The following is a 19,379-nucleotide window of genomic DNA, read 5'->3' as shown; positions in this document are numbered from 1 at the left end:
GGCTTCCTGTGTGTACTCAGTGTATTAAGCAGGCAGGACCTCCTTTAGGCACCTCCAGTCTGAATCCTACCCATCCTTCAATTCAGCTTAAATGGTACTTCTACCAGGGATCTCTTCCTGATCACCCCGGCCAGAGTCATCCCCTGACCCAGCCTTCCTCATCCATGCCACTTTATAATCCTGCCATTGGCATTTTCACTTACTTTTATTGTAAGCGTTTGTGCCTATATCATAGCTCCTCTGTACAGTTCCAAACTCACGGAAGACCGTAACCAAATTGCCCCATTCTGCCCATGCCTACCGCCAGCCTCCCCTTTGACGTCTGGTGCAATGTTTGTATTCTGAGTGTTGGAGGGCAATTTGTAGAATAAATGGAGTTTTCTTTTCTCTATGCAAAAGGATTCTTTCCTTTCCGAATGAATGGTCGGGTGTGTAAGAGCAGCTGTTCCAGAGCTACACATGGTTGAATCTTAGCTCCACCCTCTGCACACTGTGGGACCTTGGGCAAGTTACTAACACTTCTGTGCCTCAGTTTCCTCCCTTGTAAAATGAGGATTGTCATTCCTACCTAACAGCATGGCTGTGAAGATTAACGAGTCATGCATCTGGAATGCTTGATACAATGCCCAGCATCGACTCGAGTCAATAAGTTGTTAAATTCCAGTGATCCCGTATGCAAATTTTTATTTGATTTTTTTTTTTAAATATATTACACTGCCTTATAGAATTCGAGTTTGGCCTTAGGCAGTTGCCAAATCCTTCCAATCCTTGCATTCATTGAACCTGCATCAGGTATCCACTGCCCATTGCAGAGCCTCCCCAGCTACACTGGCTCAGAGCAGGGAGCGGGAGGGGAGCGATGGGCCCCGTTGCTGGCGTAACTGCTCGCCAGCTTGGGGCCAGCAGCCACATTAAGCGCTCTTACTCAACTCATGTGACTGGACAAATTTGGAATGTGTGAGGGAGAGTTTTTCCAGCTATGAGTCAGTACATTTATGCTCTCACACACACACATAAAAGAATTTAAAAAGAAAAAGAGTTTAGCGAGAATCATTTATGAGTGCAAAGTGGAAATCTGTGGAAATTTTATTTTGACCCTGAAGGCAAGTAATAGTTAAGACGTTTAATAAAGGGTTCAAACAGGATGCAGTGGAGAGAAAACACAGCTAGCTGCCGTTTCCTTCTGTATTCTCAGCTGCTATGTTGCCCACAGGAGGGTCCAGCTTCCGTGGGTTTATTAAGCACCTCCTGGATACCCAGCTTTGTGCTAAATGTAGTAGGGAAATAAGAGATGTGTGAAAGAAGAGAAGCAGAGCCGGCATTTATTAAGCACTATTTTATGCCAGATAATTGTGGGGAACGGGTGGGGCATATGTCCCAAGTTCAAGTGGCAGGGTGGGGAAAATGGAACAATTGTATTCAGACACACTTGGGTACAAACCCCAGCACCCTACTTTCATAATATTATCTAATGCCCATCATCTCCCATCTTGTGGATGACAAATCTAAAGCACAGAGGAGATAAAATATTCTGTCGATGGACACAAAACTCTTAAAAGGTAGAAAATATATTCTAAACTGGGTCAGTCTCCCTATGGTAAAGAAATGAGAGTTAAATTAATGTACCCAGGAGCTGAGGTTCCCACCCAAGAGAGAGTCAGACACACTCGTCCCCAGACATGGTGTCTGCATATCCTAACCAGGTCCAACTTTCTCACAGACGAGTCCCTTCCACCACCTTCTGCCACTTGCTTTTGAGTCCTGCCCTTTCGGGATTATGAAGAACTGCGTCTCCTCCAGGTTTATTCTCTCTTTGCGATTGTTGTTTATTTTAAGGAAAGAAACCACTGCCAGCCCAGAGGGCTTGTGTTTCCAGCTCACTCACATCTCTTTTGCAAGGGCTCATTTTCATAGATTCCTGATCTCCAGGGAGCTGTGTCTTTCCTTCGAAACATGAGCTGTAATCAAAGGTGCATTCATCCCCACACATCTGCCAGCAGCCGCGCGGAGCCAGGGTTCGCCAAGGCCTGACAGGAGGAGGCTCCAGCCAGGTGCCTGGGGAGGATTTTTCCTACACAAATCAGATTGCCCTGTGGTTGCCCTTTGTAAAGGTGACAGACTCCCAGGCCAGTGCTTCTCAGATTGTTGGGGCAATGGGAGGGGGCCCAGGGGCCAACGGGATTCTACGTCCATTCAGCAAATACTTTTGAGGGCCACCGTGTGCCAGGATCTGCAGACCCTAAGACTGTAACTCTTTGGTGAGTTCTCATCACTTGCAACTTCTTGAAAGTCCCTAGAAGATCTGGCCCTCACTGTTTCTCTGGCCTGCTCAGCTATGGCCACTTCCTGTGTCTGGTGTCTACCGTGCTCCTTCCCGCCACAACCCCACGCACACCTTCTCCAGCTTTATCAACTCTTCCTTCCGCTCTTTGCCTGGTTCGCTGCTGCTTGCCTTTCAGGTCTCCCCCACATCTGCGGTATCCTCCTGTGCCTCTCCAGGCCATCTTGCCGCCATTGATCTGCTTCAATTAGCACAACAATGTCATTGAAGTCTTAGTCTCCAACCCAACTGCCAGGGCAGGGCTCACCTTGTCTCCCTAGCGCACGGCCCGTAGTCAGCGCCCCATAAGGAGTTGTTGGAAGAATGAAGAGACAGCAGTGAGCAAAACAGACACTGCTCTGCCCATCGCTGGGCACATCCTGCTGGAGTGTCGATTGTGCTTGACAATTTTGAGGGGGAAACGTTTGGAAACAAATACAGATCAATTCTAGAGCAGAATTCAGTGATCTTGTTCATGACATTGAGCTGCGCCCACACGCCAGGGGGAGGTTGTGAACTCAGCCTTGTCTGTACTCTTGAGGGGTCTTAGTGGAAGAGTAGGTTGGGGTTGGTAGGAAAGGTGGCCCCATTTACTGGCAACTCCAGTCATGGAGTCAAGTTTAAGAGGCAGTGTGGGAAAAAATGGAAAGACTGTATTCAATCAGGCTTGAGTTCAAACCTCAGGGCTGGACATTCTGCTCTTGTGACTCTAGGCAATGTGTTGGATCACTGTAAGATTCAGGGTTGCCCTCTGTGAAATGGGTATGTGAATTCCTGCTCCTCAGAGATACTGTGGGAAAGAAACTTAAGACGTGAGGACTCAGCCCAGTGCCTGGCAGAGCGAGCGCTCAGGAGGTGGTGGCCATTGCGTTAGTTGTTCGCCAGTGATGCTCCTTGAGTTAAAGCCTGCTGTTGCTGACCAAGGTGGGACATCTTCTGGAGCAAAGACAGGCAACTTCAGACTGCACTTCCTCTTCCGGCTTGCAGAGTGATGGCTGCACAGAAGTGGCTCGTAACTTTCCATCTTCTTTGAACTTGGCCTTCCTCTTGTGTCCGTCTGGAGTGGCCCCAGCCGAGCCCATCACCCCTTCCCCTGTATTCCACGGTTTCCTCCGCCTCTTCTCAATATGAGGCTATCACCTCAGGACATAATGACCTGTTTACTAGACCCAGAGTTTCTTACTCGTCTGCCAAAAGTTTGCTGATTGAAAAGTGGAATGGAATAAACTATGTTGGAGGACTTACCCTAAGGGGGGCTGTTTGCAGGTGTCTCCAATCTGATGGGCGTAAATTAGGCCAAAGGGACTCTGAGGGGACCTGTAGGGAAAATCCACTGGGGAGATTTCTCCTTATTGGGATTTTGCTCCATATGACCAGAATTTTCTGGCAAAGGGAGTCCTGAGCCAGGAAGACTGGATATGTGTGTGCATTTTGAGCTTGAAGGACACTCTAAGTCCCTTTCATTCATTTATAATGCTCCTGGTGAGAGCTGCCATTTTCTTTTCTTTTTTTTGAGTTTTGGTAAATTTATTCAGTTGTGTAAGCATCACAATATTCCAGTTTTGGAACACTTCCACCATCCCCCCAAATTTCCCTTGTGTCCAGTTGCAGTCTATCCTTGTTCTTACCCCTAACCCCAAGCAAATACCGATCTTTCTGTCTCTATAGTTTTGTCTTTTCTAGAAATTTCATATAAACGTAATCATACAAGATGTCGTCTTTTTTTGTCCAATTTCTTTCACTTATCACAGTGTTTCTGAGGTTCATCCATGTTGTACGGATCTCTCCAGCCTGACCGGCCAAAACTCAAACAGCTCCCAACCGTGTGTGAGCACTGGGGTTTGTTCTCTGAGAGGACTGCCATTTTCCACGTGTGGGGCCTGTGTTGGGACCACGGCTTGGATCCCCCATGCAGCCCAAGGCGGCAGGTTCTGTCTAGAGCCCCACTCGCGGACGAGGAAACCGAGGTCCCCAGGAGGCAAGGGATGGGTGTGAGGGCAGAGAACAAGCGTGGGAGAGAACCAGGACCAGGCCTCCTGTCCCCAAGGCCTGGACTCTTTCCCCCACACTGGTTAGGATCAAGTCTCTAACAGGTGATGGTGCAGTGCTGGGTTCGAGGATAAACGAGGAAATCAGAACCGATTCCATGAGACTCCCCAGCTCCGAGAACAATTCAACTGTGCAACCCTACCCAAGTCACTCTACTTCTCTGTGCCCAAGAAGAAGCACCTACTCAGTTAAGAAAAATAATAAGTATTATCAATAATAGTAGTAGCTAACATACCTGTTTACATGATTCTAAGCACTTCCTATGTGTTACCTCCCTCAGTCCTGCGGGGTAAGTCAGGGTTAGTTAGGGGAAGAGCGAGGACAGAGCATTGAAGACAGTGGAGCCATACGGCTGCACAGAGCACAGTGGGTTCAGGAAGCTGAGAAGGAAGTCTGCGAGCCCAGAACACGGCAGGGTGGGGTGAGGTGGGGAGAGATGCGCAGGGGCCAGACCTCGGAGGCCCTGCGCTAAGGAGTGTGGCTTTCATCCTGAGATCAAGGAGGCGTCTGTTACCCGCTGCCACCTGCGCCACCTCCGTATACATTGTCCTTTCTCACATTCGGTCTATTATCTGTCTTTCTCCTTTTTTGTACCATGAATTTCGTAAGGGTAAGAACTGGGTCTTATTTATTTTTGCCTGTCTGGTGCCTAGCACAGAATCAAGTGTATATGGGCACTCAATAAATGATTGTTAATTGAATATTTCATATGTTCAGTACTCAGCAATACTAAAGGGTTTAATATTTAATAACTATCCATATTATACATTTATTATATCAGTATCTATAATATAACTTCCATTATGCAGGCATTTCTGCTGTAAAATGACAAATGCATTCCTAGGAAACCTTACATTCTGAAAAATCCAAAAATCACTGGGGCACAGTTGGGCTGCAGCAGAGCGCTCACAATTCACGCAACTCTGAAACAAAGCACAGTCCTCGTGATGATGCTGGCACCGTTCAAAGGGCAGGCTAAATGCTGAAATGAAAAAAAAAAAAAATGACTTTAGGACCTGAGTAACCTTAGGGCTATATTTTCAAAACCAAAACAGGGACTTGGATGGAAGGGGCGAGAGCAGGGTTGAAGCTGTTGGGTTATAGAGGCAGAAGAAGACAGATCGCTCTATCAGAAGTTCCAGGCGGAAGAGCACTTGCAGACTTTGCCAGAATGTTGCAGGGATGGACGGGCTGGCCCACGGCCTTTGCACAAGTGTCAGGGAGAAGTGAGCCACAAGAGGATCTAAGACTGAGCAGGTGGGCACGCCGAGCCGAGAGGTGGAGCGAGTGGGCATCCGGACAGTGAGGAGCCCTCCGGGGCTTCCCACACTCAGCCGTGTCAGGGTGCTTTGCTACCATCACTTGGTGGTGAAACATTAGTGCTGGGAACATCTGCCTATGAACCAGTGCGACCCCCACATTTTATTGCCATTGTTCCCCTATGTACATTATCTGCACTGATCTGCCTCATAGAAGCAGTGCAGCAGAATGAACAATATATAACACATGACTAACTGACAAACCAAGAACGCCAGCCGGCCAGTTTACATCGAGAAAGGTACCCGTCACGCCCCCTATGGGGGTTGTAACCCATCTTCCTCTTGGTCCACGAGTCGATTCAGGAAACCCATTCTGCGAGCAGAGTGTAGAGCAAGACCATACGCAGTTGGGTGACACAGCGAGAGCGTCATAAACCTGTGATGTGATCTCTTTCCCCATCAGGAGCAGCTGAGCTCTTACCTCTGGACTGGAATCAGAGGACCTCAATCCCAGCCTGCCTGAAAGCTGGGTGACCTCAGGAAAGCCACTTAACTTCTCTGTGCCTCAATTTCCTCAATTGCAAAAGCACTAGTGATACTTTCCAAGTTCTTTTAAGGAGGAGATTAGCTAGTGGATGGAAAGCTCTTTCTAACTGTAAGGGATTTACAGAGTGTCGTCATTCCTGCAAGTCATTGCCTGGAATACTCAGGTTAGCTTGCCTCCCGTCTCCCACAGGATGGTTAGTTCTAAGGGCAGTGGGCAGGACAGCAAACCTCCCTGGAATCAAAATAAATTAATCTCTGGGATTAAATACAGAAGCTTGAATTCCCCTGCAGGAAGAAGGCCCAGAACTTCTAGACAGGGACACTGTACCGGCCTTTGATAAAAGTGCGGAGGAGGGGAACCCCGCCTCCGTTGTCCAACGCCTCCCTCTCTGAGCGCTCTCCAGTCCCGCCTGGGACCCTCCCTCTCCGGGGCCTGGGGCCTCTCCAGCCCTTCCCTCCTCCGCTCCCACCAAGCAGGGCCTGCCTGCCCCTTCAGCCTCTCATTTTGCTTCCCAAAATAGTGTGCAGTCGAAGGGCACACCAGCCTGGGAATCACAGGCATGTGGGTGTGGATCCGCTGCACCACTTACCAGTTCTAAAACCATAAGTGCCAAGTGGGGGCTTCTTGAGCCTATTTCCCCACCTGGAGAATGAGCTTCGACTTCCAGGCTGACTTATAAATGCGCACGTTGCAGACTTTGGTGTGCCCAGGCATCACCTGAGGAGCTTGTTCGGCTTCCAGAAGACTGGGTGGGGCCCAAGAATCAGCCTTTCCAACCAGCTCCCAGGTGATGCAAGTTCCTCTTGGAATAGCAAGGAAATGGACCAAGTGTCGAGGGCCCGGGGCCTGGTAAGCAGTCAGCAGAAACTATTGCCATCAAGATGATTTTTCCCCCACTCAGAGGCTTCTCCTCTGAGAACAGGGATAGACGAATAGAGAAACGTCCGCTGGCCTCTGAGTTCTTAGGGAAACAAGAAAAAACAAGTTTTGCTTGAAAGGCGGGCTGGGCGTGGGGCGTGAGGAGCAGAGCGGCCTCCACGCGGCTCAGCACGCTGCTATACACACACACACACACACACACACACACGCACACACGTGCGCTGCAGGTGGGCCTCTGCCGGCTGCAGAAACCTCTGGAGCTCAGGCCTCGACTTGCCATGCTGGGAATGCATCCTCGGAGCCGGGGCACACGCCTTGTTCCTCCGGCTACAGCTCTCCTGAAGAATTTTCAGAGCATCCAGGGCTCGCTTGGCAGGAGTCTCCCAGGATAAAAATACGCTTTTGGGGCTTTTGTTTTCCAAACTGCAGTATCTTTTTGACTTGAGGCCTGTGCATGGGGCTGTCCCCCTCGCCGTCATCAAAATGGAACCAGAGACGGCCCGCCACTGCTAGGAACAGACTGCAAAGACTCCAGGAGACCCAGAGTGAGGCTCAAGAGGCCTCCCCCACCATCAGCTCTTGCTTTTAGTTTCGCTCTTCTCACAGGCCTGCTTCTCAAGCTGCTGACTCACCCAGGGTGAGGGTCTTTTGTTTTTCCTTTCGGAATCGCCACAAAGCCCAGAGATTTTGAGGTTGGTTTAATGAGCAGCTCAACTCGGTCCTGGACCATCTCCTTTTCCTTTCTCCTCCCCATCTCCAGCCCGGTCTCCCAGTGCCTCAGTCCTGCCAGAAAAGGGAGTTGGACACCCACTTGCTCTGCCTGGCTTTTAATATTGGGTTTCTCTTCTTTGTAGGTCTCGACGCACTGGCTGCTCTCGGAATCAAAGTGTAGAAAGATTCCCAGGATGTAAGCAATACGGGATTGGTGAGTGACGGTGTGTTTGATGGAGGTTGGGGTCTTGGTCTTAAAGGAGACCAATGGGAGGGGCAGGGGGAGCTGGGTTTTGCAGCTCTGAAGCTGTTCCCTCCAGATGCACCCGGAGACGCCACAGTGCAGGCAATCAAGGTGTGAGTCCCTTGGAATTCACTGGGTCCCTGCCAGTCCCTCCCCAGAAGCAACCTGAGCTGGCAGGTGGCTGGACCATCCCCTCTCTCTGATCAGATGAGGGCAGCTCAGACTCCCCATCCAGCGGGCATGTGCTAGGCATCGTTTTCAGGGGACCTCTAACCAGGGTTAGGGACACGCTCTGAGAACAGAGAGGGAACTACTTGGCTCACACTAGTTTGTAAACCACAGCCCTGAGGAGACATGTCTAAAGAGAGGCAAGAAAGCCACCGTTGCACATTGAAAGGACTGTCGCTGACGAGAGGAAGGGGCGCAGCCATTGACTCAGCCTAAGGACAAATTCCTAACTAAAGAGGTACGCAAAGGTGAAATAGGCGTCCGTTAGAAGTAGTGAGTTTCCTGTCACTGGCAGAATTCAAGAGCAGGTTGGAGAAACGTTGAAGTGGGGAGTGGTTTTGACTGGGGCAGTGCTTTATGGTCTGTTCTGTGATGACCCAGAACCCCCGAGAGGCTGTAGGTAAAGGAGAGGCTGAGAGGGACTGAGGGGAGCATGGCACTCACGCACACACTATCAGCATGGCCTGTGTTCTGTGTCAGGGTTCTGCTGTTAAACTGTTTAGAAGCTTCTGGATGAGGTGACCCTCAAGTCTCTAAGACCTGTGGACCGTTGGCCAGCCTTACCCGAGCTAACGCCAGACAGCCTCACCTATCACAGGTGTGACCCCGAACACCTGCTGTATGTGAGGGGGTGGGCAACTCTCCAAACACCAGAGGCTCTGGGGAGCTCCCCCACCAGGACCACCCGAAGAGTTACCAGCTTGTCACCCTGGCCATCGAGGGATCTGGCCCAGGATCCGGACCACACAGACTAGGAGAAAAGGGATGGGAACGCTGTGACAGGACCTCCAGACCCCTGGCTGTGGGAGGACAGTGAGCATCACTTCCCCAAGGGAGTCAGGACCCTTGGATGGGGCAGGCCCACAAACTCGAGTGACCAAGACCTGGTTCACTGAGCGTGAGAAGAATGGCACCCAGACCTGGCTGGGGCAGTTGTGCAGAAGGGACACGACTGCAAATGGGAGGGTCTGAATGACAAGTGCCGGCTTCCTCTGTGCTCTGTGACTGGGTCTGCTTGCCCTGAGCCTGGGTGGGTGGCAGCAGGGATATTTACAAGGGCCCCTGAGGGCAGGGCGCCATCGGAGGCCAGAGATGGTCTTTAAGAAACTGACAACCTGGATGAGAAGCGAGTTTAACAGTCCTGGGCATAGGCTGGATGTTCAGCCGAGTCTGGAGCGCGGTGTGGGGGCGGGGAAGGAGGCAGAGGGGAGGACTGACTGGTGCGTTTGAGCCCTGACTTGGTGCTTCCTTGGCAAGTCTTCAGGCACAAGTTAGGTTTGAGGACGGGACTATGTCCTCGATTCACCGCACCTGACACAAAGTAGGTGCTCAGTAAGTGACTGTCGAATGACTGAAAGGGAAAGCAGCCTGGGAAGGTGATGTCTGTGGTTAAGAGCAGACTGCCCGGGTTCAAATCCTGCCTCTCCCGCTAGCTGCAGGGCCTTGGGCACGATGCCACCCTCTCTCTGCTTCCATCTCCCTGTCTGTAACACGGATATAGTGACACTATGTACTGCATAGCGTGGCTGCGAGGATTCAGTGAATTAATTCGTGTCAAGCTGCTTGGCCCTGTGCCAGCACATAGTGAGTAGTCAGTAAATATTAGCCCTTATTCTTGCTCTAGATGTGGGACATGACCCCAGGTGAAGGTTCAGTTTGGGGCAGGAAATAGCAGTGTGGGTCAGAGGACAGAGCACTAGGCTGGGAATCAGAAGCCCAGACTTAGCTGTGGGGAGGGGCTGGAGGAAGCAGTGCCCCCCCCCAACACTGTCTAAAACAGAGATGCTGGTGGTCAAGGGTGGCTCCCTTTTTCCTGCTCTCCCTCTCATGGTCCGTGGTGGTCCTGGCACTCGTAGAAAGGCAGGGGCTGCGCAGACATTTATTACCAGCTGGGGTGCCTCATGGAGAGTGGTTTGACTTCTCAGGACCTCCTTTTCCCCAGTGAATGAAAAGCCAGTGAGGGCCTCCCTCCCTGGCAGAAGCGGTCTTGAAAACTGAAAAGCCTGGTATGAGAGAAAGATCCTGTCGGTACAGAGAGAAAATCACATAGGGCTCGAGCGTGGCCAGCACAGTCTCCAGCCTCATGGTCCATGTCGGTTCCCCATCCCTTCCCCGGTGAGGGCTGGCTCCCTCCTCGGCCAGAAGTCAGATTCTCAGAACGATGCCTCACTTTGCAAAAGCCACCACCCCAGGACTTGGAGCATATTTCAGATAAAAATTGCATTTGCCTGAAAAATTGGTCAGGGTCACTTTTCTTGCGTTAGTAGAGACCTGAGTCCATAGAAGGACCTTGCTCTGGCCTGCCTTCTCCTCCTCTGCTCCTCACAGCGTGACCCCCGCTGGACAGTAAGATTGACATATAAGCCAGAATCGTTGATGGCATAAGCACAGCCCCTGTGCTTATGGGGTCTTAAAAAATATCACTCATACCAGTCTCCTTTGCCCAAGGAACCCCCTAACATCTACCAAGTCACCCCACTTTTACTTCTGCCTTTTGTGGGAAGGGGACGGGTGTGAGGTGACATTTCCTGGGGCAGCTTTGAAGGCAAAGCAGTCAGAGGAAAGAGGTCACAATTCCTGGCCCCGTCAGTCATGCAGGATCCCTCAGGTTCTGTTCCACCTCTATTCAGATGAGACGACTGGGCAAGGTCAGGGGTGGCAAATAAATTTCTTCTGCCAATTGGCCATGGCTGCCAGAAGCACTGTCTTGAGAAGGGTTCTGAGGCCTGTGCAGGAAAGAGTATGCTACAATGGATTAGTGATGTCTGCTGAGAGGGCAAGAAGGAGGACTGTAGCACATGTGCCACTTTTTGGCATCCCTGGACAAGGCAATTTCGAAAGCCCCTTTCTGCTCTCATACTTTGTGGGTTGGTTTATTTGTTTTTGCTGAGGAATATTGGCCCTGAGCTAACATCTGTGCCAGTCTTCCTCCACTTTATTTGTGGGTCACTGCCACAGCAAGGGTGACGGAGGGGTGTCGGTCCACACCAGGGATCCAAACCCATGAACACCAGCCGCTGAAGCAGGGCACACTGAACTTAATCACCACACCATGGGGCCGGTCCCTCACACTTTGTGGTTTTTGCATCAGCAGCCTTGTTTCACATCAACAAGGCAAAGCACAGCAAAACCTCATTAATCTGGGCTACTTGAGGACCAAACCAAGTGAGAAGTCGTAATCTGAGGAGGCCTCCAGCATGCCGATGAGCTTTATTACCTTTCAGCGCACGAAGTCAGCTCAGCCCGGCCAGCTGACTGGGGTGATGCAGAGCCACACAGATCTGTGCTCAGCAGCTCTGACCACATCGCTGGGTGCGCCTGACCTGTACTTCTAGGGTACTAACTCTGTATTTCTGCTGAGGATGGATACCACCGAAACTCCAACAAAAGCAGGGCATTTTTTGAAGTAGAAAATTATTCAATGGGCAACTTTGCTTCTATTTCAAATTGCTAGGGAATTTGAATTAAAGAGACTTGGCTGTGCTAGCTGAGAATAAGCTGTTTTCACAGAGTTATAGGCAGAAGATGAGACAAAATAGTCCAGAACTGGATTTCCCCTGGGTTCCCGATCTGTAAAATGGGGAAATAATACCCCTTCCAGGCTCTTCGGGAGAGTAAATGGGATAAGATGTGGAAGAGACCTAACAGGCGGTCTTGCTCCCAAAAGATGGTCAAAAAAAATGCTATTTCTTCTCCCATCTAAATTCACCCTGAAAGCACAGCTTTCTTCTTGCAATATGTTCAAGAAAAATGATGTTGCAGATAGATTTTTGAAAATAGTATCTTTCTTTTCAAATGACTCCTGTTAGTTTTTCAGAGGCTCTTCATTTTTGCTCTTGATAATTCTTCAGTGGGAAAGGTCCACTTAAACCTTCAACTCTCAGTTTTATGAGTGGAGGTGCCAATGCTCCCAGGTCCCTGACACGCATGTGCGCGAATGCTCCAGTAAGGGTTTCTCTGAGGGGACCGAACCGCATGGTGACTAGGCCACCACCACATCTTCCCTTGAACTCAGCAAGCGTCAACATTCCAATTCCACTCCCACTCTAGGGAGAGTCCAGACAGCGAAGGTGATTGAACACCAGAATGATACCAACTGAATTTGAGTGGGAGCTTGCCCAAAGGATGGGACTTGACTTGTTAAAAATGGGTAAGAAGTTTGAACTGTGCCCTACTCCCCCGCCTGAGGAACCACCAGCCTCCATTCGCCCCCACCCCAGGAGAGGGCATGGCCAGCAGCCATTCCACTATCCCACAGGCAAGGGAAAGAGGAAGGAGACCCCCGTCCTGCCCTTCCCTTCTTCCCACTGAAGCTCCACCCCCTGGTGTGATGACTCTGTTACAGGTCCCTCCCTTTATCCCTGTCCAGCCTCTGACTGTTAGCTCCTGAGGGTGGAGCTGAGGGCACCCTGGGGCAAGGGGCAGGCCTCAGGTTGGAGGGCATGGCCAATGTAGGTTCCTCCCTGGGAGCTGTCACCTGGAGGCCTGGGCAGGCAGGGGTGTCACATCACTCCAAGCTCAGAGCACGTCCAACAGCTTCCTCTGCAGCCCTCGTGCCCTCTCTGGGCTCCCACAGACCTTACCGTCCACACCACCCGGTGTGAGGCAGTCCTGCAGAGTGGTTAAGATGCACGCGGGAGCTGGACTGGCTCGGCTGGACTCCCAGCTCTACCTCTGCTAGCCCTGTGATCTTGACCAAGTTATTTAACTTCTCTGTGCCTCAGTGTCCTCATCTGTAAAATGGGCCACCTCATAGGGTAGTTGTGATGACTCCTGAGTTTATGGCATGTGCTTAGAACAGTGCCTGGCACAGAATAAAATTGTTAGTAAAACAAAATCAGTAAGTAAATAAACACAGAAGTCGGGGTGTCGTGTGATGGCCTGGTTGACAGCCAGACTGTGAGTTTCCCACCCATGGAAACAAAGTCCTTCATCCTGCCTGCAGGTTCAGGCAGGCTTCAGCTAGGCCCTGAGGGAGGGAGAGAATTTCTGCAGACTGGGAGGAAGGGGAAGCGTGGGCAGAGGTGCAGAGAGAGAGGAAGCCCGGGACGTTTGGAGGATGTCAGAAGTCTGGTGTTGCTGGGGCAGGTAGAGCCCGGTGGGGAGCACATGGCAGTTGAGATGGGCAGGGTCAGATGAGTGAGACCAGACAGGTCCTCAAGTGCCATACTCAGGATCGGACTCTGCAGAAAGCAATGAGCGGCTTTCAGAAGTTTTGAACCAAGTGAGTGATGTGATGCAACCTTGGGTTTAGACACATGACGTGGTCACAGTGCAGAGAGTAGGGTGCAGGTAAGAGAGGGATCAAAGATGAGGCAGCTGTGGAGAGAGGGCGTGGCATGGCCATCACGGCCGGGGTGGAGCAAGGGGATCGCTCCAGAGTACCAATTCAGAGAAAGCATTGAGAAGCCTTGAACATGAAAGTGAGGAAGGACGGGTCAAGAGTGAGCCCCAGGCTCCTGGCTTGAGAATCTAAGAGAGAGCGATCCTGTGAGCCACAGCGGGGAACAGGTGGAGAAAAAAATGGTGCAGAGGTGCTGGGAACGTAGCAGTGAAACACCTGTGGGGCATCCAGGGCCCCAGAGGCAACGTAGAGCAGTGGTGAAGGAGGTGGCCTCCAGAGTCCAAATGGCTTGAATTTAAATCCTTCTTACTAGCTGTGTGACCTTGGAGGGGTCATCTAACTTTCCTGAGCCTCAGTTTCTTCATCTGCATAGTGGGGATTACACAGTTATTAGCTGCCCGAGAGGGTTGTTCGGATCAGTACGTGTAAAGTGTTAAGAACAATGCCTGGCACAGAGGGGATGCTCAATAAGTATGACCTTGCATTACATTAGTATTCGTATTGATATTAATTTTAGGATTAGTGTGTGTTTCATCATCCTACTAGAAACGTCCAGCATGAGCCTGGAGCACAGAAGCAAGCTCAGAACAGGATGGATGAATTCAGGAGGCCTCCATATGGGAGTCGGTGATTATCAGCCTGGTGGGTGTGTTCCTGGGGGAAGAGGAGATGAGCATCACCTGGGTTTTTTTCAAATTGTGTTGCCCTCCCCAACTGTGAAAGAGCCCCCACCCCACACTCACTGTCCTATGAAAAATCAACGTGGGCAGCCATCACCGTTAGCAAAGGGCACGTGCCACATCCTTCAGGCCTATTCAGAAAGGGTGAAGAAGGACAGACAGCTGATGGAGGAGACAGGCAAGGCTATGGAGTGACTGTGCTTTCTGGAAGACAGCTCAGAGCCAGAGGACAGAACCCTGGGACGCCATCAACATTTAAGAGGCAGGACCAGAAGAAACAGCTCATTCAGGAAACTGAGCTCCAACCATCCCACGTGCTACTAGTGTGAGATTCACTCAGCCCTAGTGGACTAGATGTGAAAATCCCACTATGAGCATTTGGTTCTTCCCCAGATCCAGGTGTGAGTTCAAACCACACTCCCGTTCAGCAGCATGTAAGGGGTTCTTGGCTACTTCCTCCAGGAGCAGGAGTGGACTCAACGTCTCTGAGCTAAAGAGAAGGAATGGAGACAGAAGCGAGATATGGCATCCGGCCCTTCCCGGACTGTCAGTCTAAAACCGTGGCCTGAGTGCCCTGCCCTACCCCCCATCCTGTGTTATTTCAGAGCCCAAAGTTTATTGGCCATGGAAATCACACGTGAAACTAGTCGGTAACAATGCTTAACTGCATGTTTGATTCTATTAGTCAGACTTTCGGCTACTAGATAGAGATCTAATTCAAATTGACGTAAGTGTAAAACAAAAAAGCGGTTCGTGTCATTGAAAAGTCTGAGCTGGTCTGGCTTGGAGCCCAGCTGGAGCTAAACAATGTCAGCAGGCATCGCTTCTCTCCATCGCTCGACTCAGCTTTCTTCTGTGTGGGCTTCACATTTCCCCACTGATCCAGCGAGAACTCAGCAACCCCCACAGAAAGAGGGCTTTGCTTCCCTAGTCATCTTAGCAAACGCCCTGGAATGGAGAGGATCAGGCACACGTCCATCGCTAAGCCCGGGGTGGCTGGTTGAGCAGCATCGGTGGGCAGGTGGGGAAGGCCCCTCATCCTCCAGCCTGCGCAGGAGGCCGTCTTTGCTTCAGGTGGCACTCCCAACACTGCTGAGGCCTCTCGTTTGCATTGAAAACAGTATATCGGTTTCCTACTACTGTTGTAACAGATTGCTTAGTGGCTCAAACCACGCAAATCTATTGTCGTCCAGTTCTGGGGGTCAGAGGTCTGAGATGGGTCTCACTGAGCTAAAATCAAGGTGTCGACAAGATGCATTCCTTCCTAGAGGCTCTAGCGGATAGTCCATTTCCTTGTCATTTTCAGCTTCTAGAGGCCTCCCGGATTCCTTAGCTCCTGGCCCCTTCCCTCTGCAAAGGCAGCAATGGCCAGTTGAGTTTCCCTGTGCTGTGTGCCTCTGACTGCCTCTCCCTCCTATCTTTAACAGACTCTTGTGATTACATTGTGCCCACCCAGATAATCCAGGATAATCTCTTTCCATGAAGGTCAGTGGATTAGCATCCTTAATTCCGTCTGCAACCTTTATTCCTCTTTGCCATTGAAAGTAACATGTTCACAGGTCCTGGGGATCAGGGCACGGGCATCTTTGGGGCTATTATTCTGCCTGCCACAGTGACTGTTATAATCACCAGTTCTAACACTGATCCCGCACTCAGCACGTCCAAGGCCATTTGCTGAATCCTTTCTATGTCTAACTCATTTCATCCACGTAACCACCCAGAGAGCAGGATAGCAAATATTCTCATTTTGCCATTGAGGGAACGGAGGCACCAAACAAGTTCATCATTTGCAAGGTCACGGGTGCAGTAACAGTAGAGGTGGGGCCAGATCACAGGTCTGCCAGGCCCGAAAGTCTGGCTCTTCCCCAGGAGGTCAGCCGATGGAAGATGTCAGGAGTCTCAGAATGAGAGAAACTAGAGATTCTTTCCGACAGTAGTGGAGGTGGATGGAGGGTTGGTGGAGTTCTCCGGTGCCAGACCACCTGGGCTTATGTCCCAGCTCTGTTGCTTACTAACAGCGTGACGTTGGCCAGGTCACCCCACTCCTCGACGCCTCCCTTTTCTCGATGACAAGATGAGCAGTACAAGGCTACAGTGAATCACCGACGCTGGTGTTATTTTGCTTTTTAAAGTAAAACAAATTCCTGGACCCAAGTTTTTCTTTATGTGTGGCTTCACCCCACTTTTCGTGGGAGGAAAACCCATTTATCCATCTTCTTTTATTGGGCTTCCCTTTTCCTCTATTTCCTCATAAGGCGGCACGGCAGGCACCAGTCAACTATGCCTATCTCTGAGCAGCCTGTGAGCTAAGCACGGTTTTAGGTTTTTAAAGGGTTGTTTCAAAACAAGAAAAATAATATGTGGCAGAGACTGCATGTGGGCCATCAAGCTGAAAATATTTCCTATCTGGCCCTTGACAGAAAGAGTTTGCTGACCTCAGAAAGAACATGGCAGTAGAGTCAACCAGGCCTGGGTTTGGGTCTTACACTGGCTGGTCAAGGATCCAAGGAGCCCGAGTAGACCTTTAGACCCCGAAAGCATCATGAGGCCTTCCCTCAGTGGTGGCTTTCATAACAGTTGTGGCTGCAACAGCAGCAGAGCCGGTTGTAGTCACAGGTGCCGGAAGTAGCAGAGATGGTGGTCACAACTTTCTGAGCTGTTACTCTGGGCAAACCCTTCATCTCCTTTAATCCCCTTCACAGCCCTCTGAGGTGCACACAGTTATGAGCCCCTTGGGCGTGCGGGGAAGCAGAAGCTGGTTAGGGGAGCAGGTCGCTGGCTGGTGATTACACAGTGAGAAGAGGAGGGGCTGGGGTTTGAACCCAGGCTGTCTGCCGCCACCCTCTTCTCCTTTGCCTCCCTGTTGTTGCCATTAGCTCTTCTTTCAGACGAAGAAATCTGTGGCCGTGTCTTCCCCATTTATCTTCCTGACCTCTTTCCCCCAATTCTCAGGCAAGATTTCTTTCCACTGTAAAAGGAAAACTGTAAAATGGAAGAGCTGTCAGAAACAGCTGTGACACGAAGATCTAAAATTTTGGTTCCAGCATCCATCCACCCATCCACCCATCCATCCACCCATCCATCCATCCATCCATCCATCCATCATCCATCCATCCATCCATCCATCCGTCCATCTATCCATCTATCCATCCATTATCCATCCATCCATCCATCCATCCATCATCCATCTGTCCATCCATCCGTCCATCCATCCATCTATCAATCTATCTATCTATTCATCCATTATCCATCCCTCCATCCCTCCATCCATCATCCATCAGTCCGTCTATCAACTATCCATCCAGAACACAGAGCACAGCACCAGGAACTCATGAGTGCCTACATCTTTGACAGTGACAACCAGAACAAACCCCAGGCCCCTGGGTCCTCCTCATTCCTGGTTAAGGGGAGGCACAGTCACTTTCCTAATGCAGTCACTTCTTTAGGACAGCTTGTTAAATAGCACCAAGCACTTGATTAATATGCCACAATTCGGGCAGCACCAGACTATTCAGCACCCCTCCCCCCACCCAGTTACCATGACAACATTATTTTAACAAACAGCTCCTTAATATTTAATGAAAATTATTCTCCTGACAGGCGAGCAGAAGAGTGTCGACACTACAAAGGGCTCAGAGGGGTCTACGAGGACATTTTTGCATGAAGCCATCAGTTTCCCCTGATCCCTAAATGCCATCCATTGCCAGAAAATGCAAGTGTTCTGGGGGCTGGGAGCCAATGTGATGCCAGGCCACGGTTCCGCACGACAATTGAGGGTTTTCACTTCTTTAATGCAGACTGTCACAAGGGCTCCGTGAGGACAGGGTAGCGTGATAGCGTTATTAAACGGCCTTTGTACACCAATCTACTAATTTCAGTGCTGCTCGCTCAAGGCTGCTGGAAGCCCTGTTGGCTTCCTGTGTCTTGAATCAAGCTGGATGGTGAGCTGGCGTGTGGAGAACTCAGAGCCTGTGTGCGCCGGGGTGAGAAGGAGCTCGTGTCCTCTGCCAGGCGACATCTGGTCCCACCAGGTTGGTCGGTTCAGTAACAAGCAGGTGCGAGTACCGGTGGACCCAGTCCTCTGCCCTTGAAGAGGTCAGTGCCAAGAGAAAAGACCAGGGACAGAACACTCTGTGGCAGTGTCTACCACCGTGATGGTCAACTATGTACTAAGTACTGGAAAGGCATAAGTTAATTACACATTCCAGCTCCCCAATGGGAAAGATGGGTGAATAAACTATAATAAAGTAGAGCGATCATGGTGATCTATTAGCTGTGTGCCCTTGAGTAAATTACCCTCTCTGTGCCTTCATTTTCTCATCCATAAATTGCAGATAATTATACTACCTATATGACAACCTAACTGTTATGAAGTTTAAAAGATGAAATAAACATATAAAAAGCACTAGAACAGTTCTTAAAATACTCGAAACAGTGGGCACATGGTAAGTATTAAATCACTGCGCGCTGGGGTATCGGGTTCCCATGGTACCACGCGCACAATTATAATAATAGCTGACATCTATTTGGGGCTGACTATCCCTCAGGCGCTATGCTAAGCGTTGGAGTCATGCTATCTCATTTATTCTGCACAGGCAACCCTGCGAGATGCTGTCATTATTATTAGCCTCACCTTGCAGATGAGGAGACCGAGGCTCAGCGAGAGTGGGGAACTTGCCTGAAGTCGTGAGGCTAGTAAGAGGGCATCTGAATCCAGTTTGTCTGCATTTGCCACCAAACAAAATGCAAAGTTCAGGGAACATGCAAACAATGCTATAGGGGCCAAGGCACCCCTCTGGCAGGCTGTGGGGAGGGCTCTCTAAGGAAGTGGCTGGAGATGCCTTGAAAGCTCGGAGTCCTCATGGGTGGAGGATGGGATGTGAAGGTGGAGGAGCAGTTCTAAGGAGGAGGACTCTGAGACGCTGCATTTGGAGGGGAACCGCAGTCTGCTTGACTACTCAAAAGGCAGATTCTTGGCATTGAGTGGGAGCTCATCTTAAGCAGATATGACCTGTTTATTTAAAATATGCATTCGATTTTTATTTAAAATAAACAGATTAAAAGAGGAAGCATGAGACATAAGAAAGCAAAGCTTTTAGCATTTTCCATGTGCCTGTA

At 50.3% G+C, this 19,379-nt stretch overlaps 1 protein-coding gene across 5 annotated transcripts in view; it reads left to right on the top strand.

Annotated features, from left to right (window-relative positions):
- ZHX2 (zinc fingers and homeoboxes 2) overlaps positions 1-19,379 on the top strand; it is a 152,224-nt gene that overhangs the window by 62,272 nt on the left and 70,573 nt on the right. For 3 of the 5 annotated variants that reach the window (XR_006885585.1, XM_046642010.1, XM_046642012.1), the window contains one exon: positions 7,909-7,979. The gene's annotated coding sequence lies outside the window, so the exon portion shown is untranslated. Of the gene's footprint in view, positions 1-7,908; positions 7,980-8,351; positions 8,476-19,379 lie in introns of all 5 variants that reach the window. The other 2 variants (XM_046642011.1, XM_046642013.1) reach the window with 2 other exon arrangements.

Source organism: Equus quagga, chromosome 16 (assembly GCF_021613505.1).
Source record: "Equus quagga isolate Etosha38 chromosome 16, UCLA_HA_Equagga_1.0, whole genome shotgun sequence".
Taxonomy (NCBI): Eukaryota; Metazoa; Chordata; class Mammalia; order Perissodactyla; family Equidae; genus Equus; species Equus quagga.
Note: the sequence above shows the minus strand (reverse complement) of the source record. Positions and strands in the feature narration are given on the sequence as shown.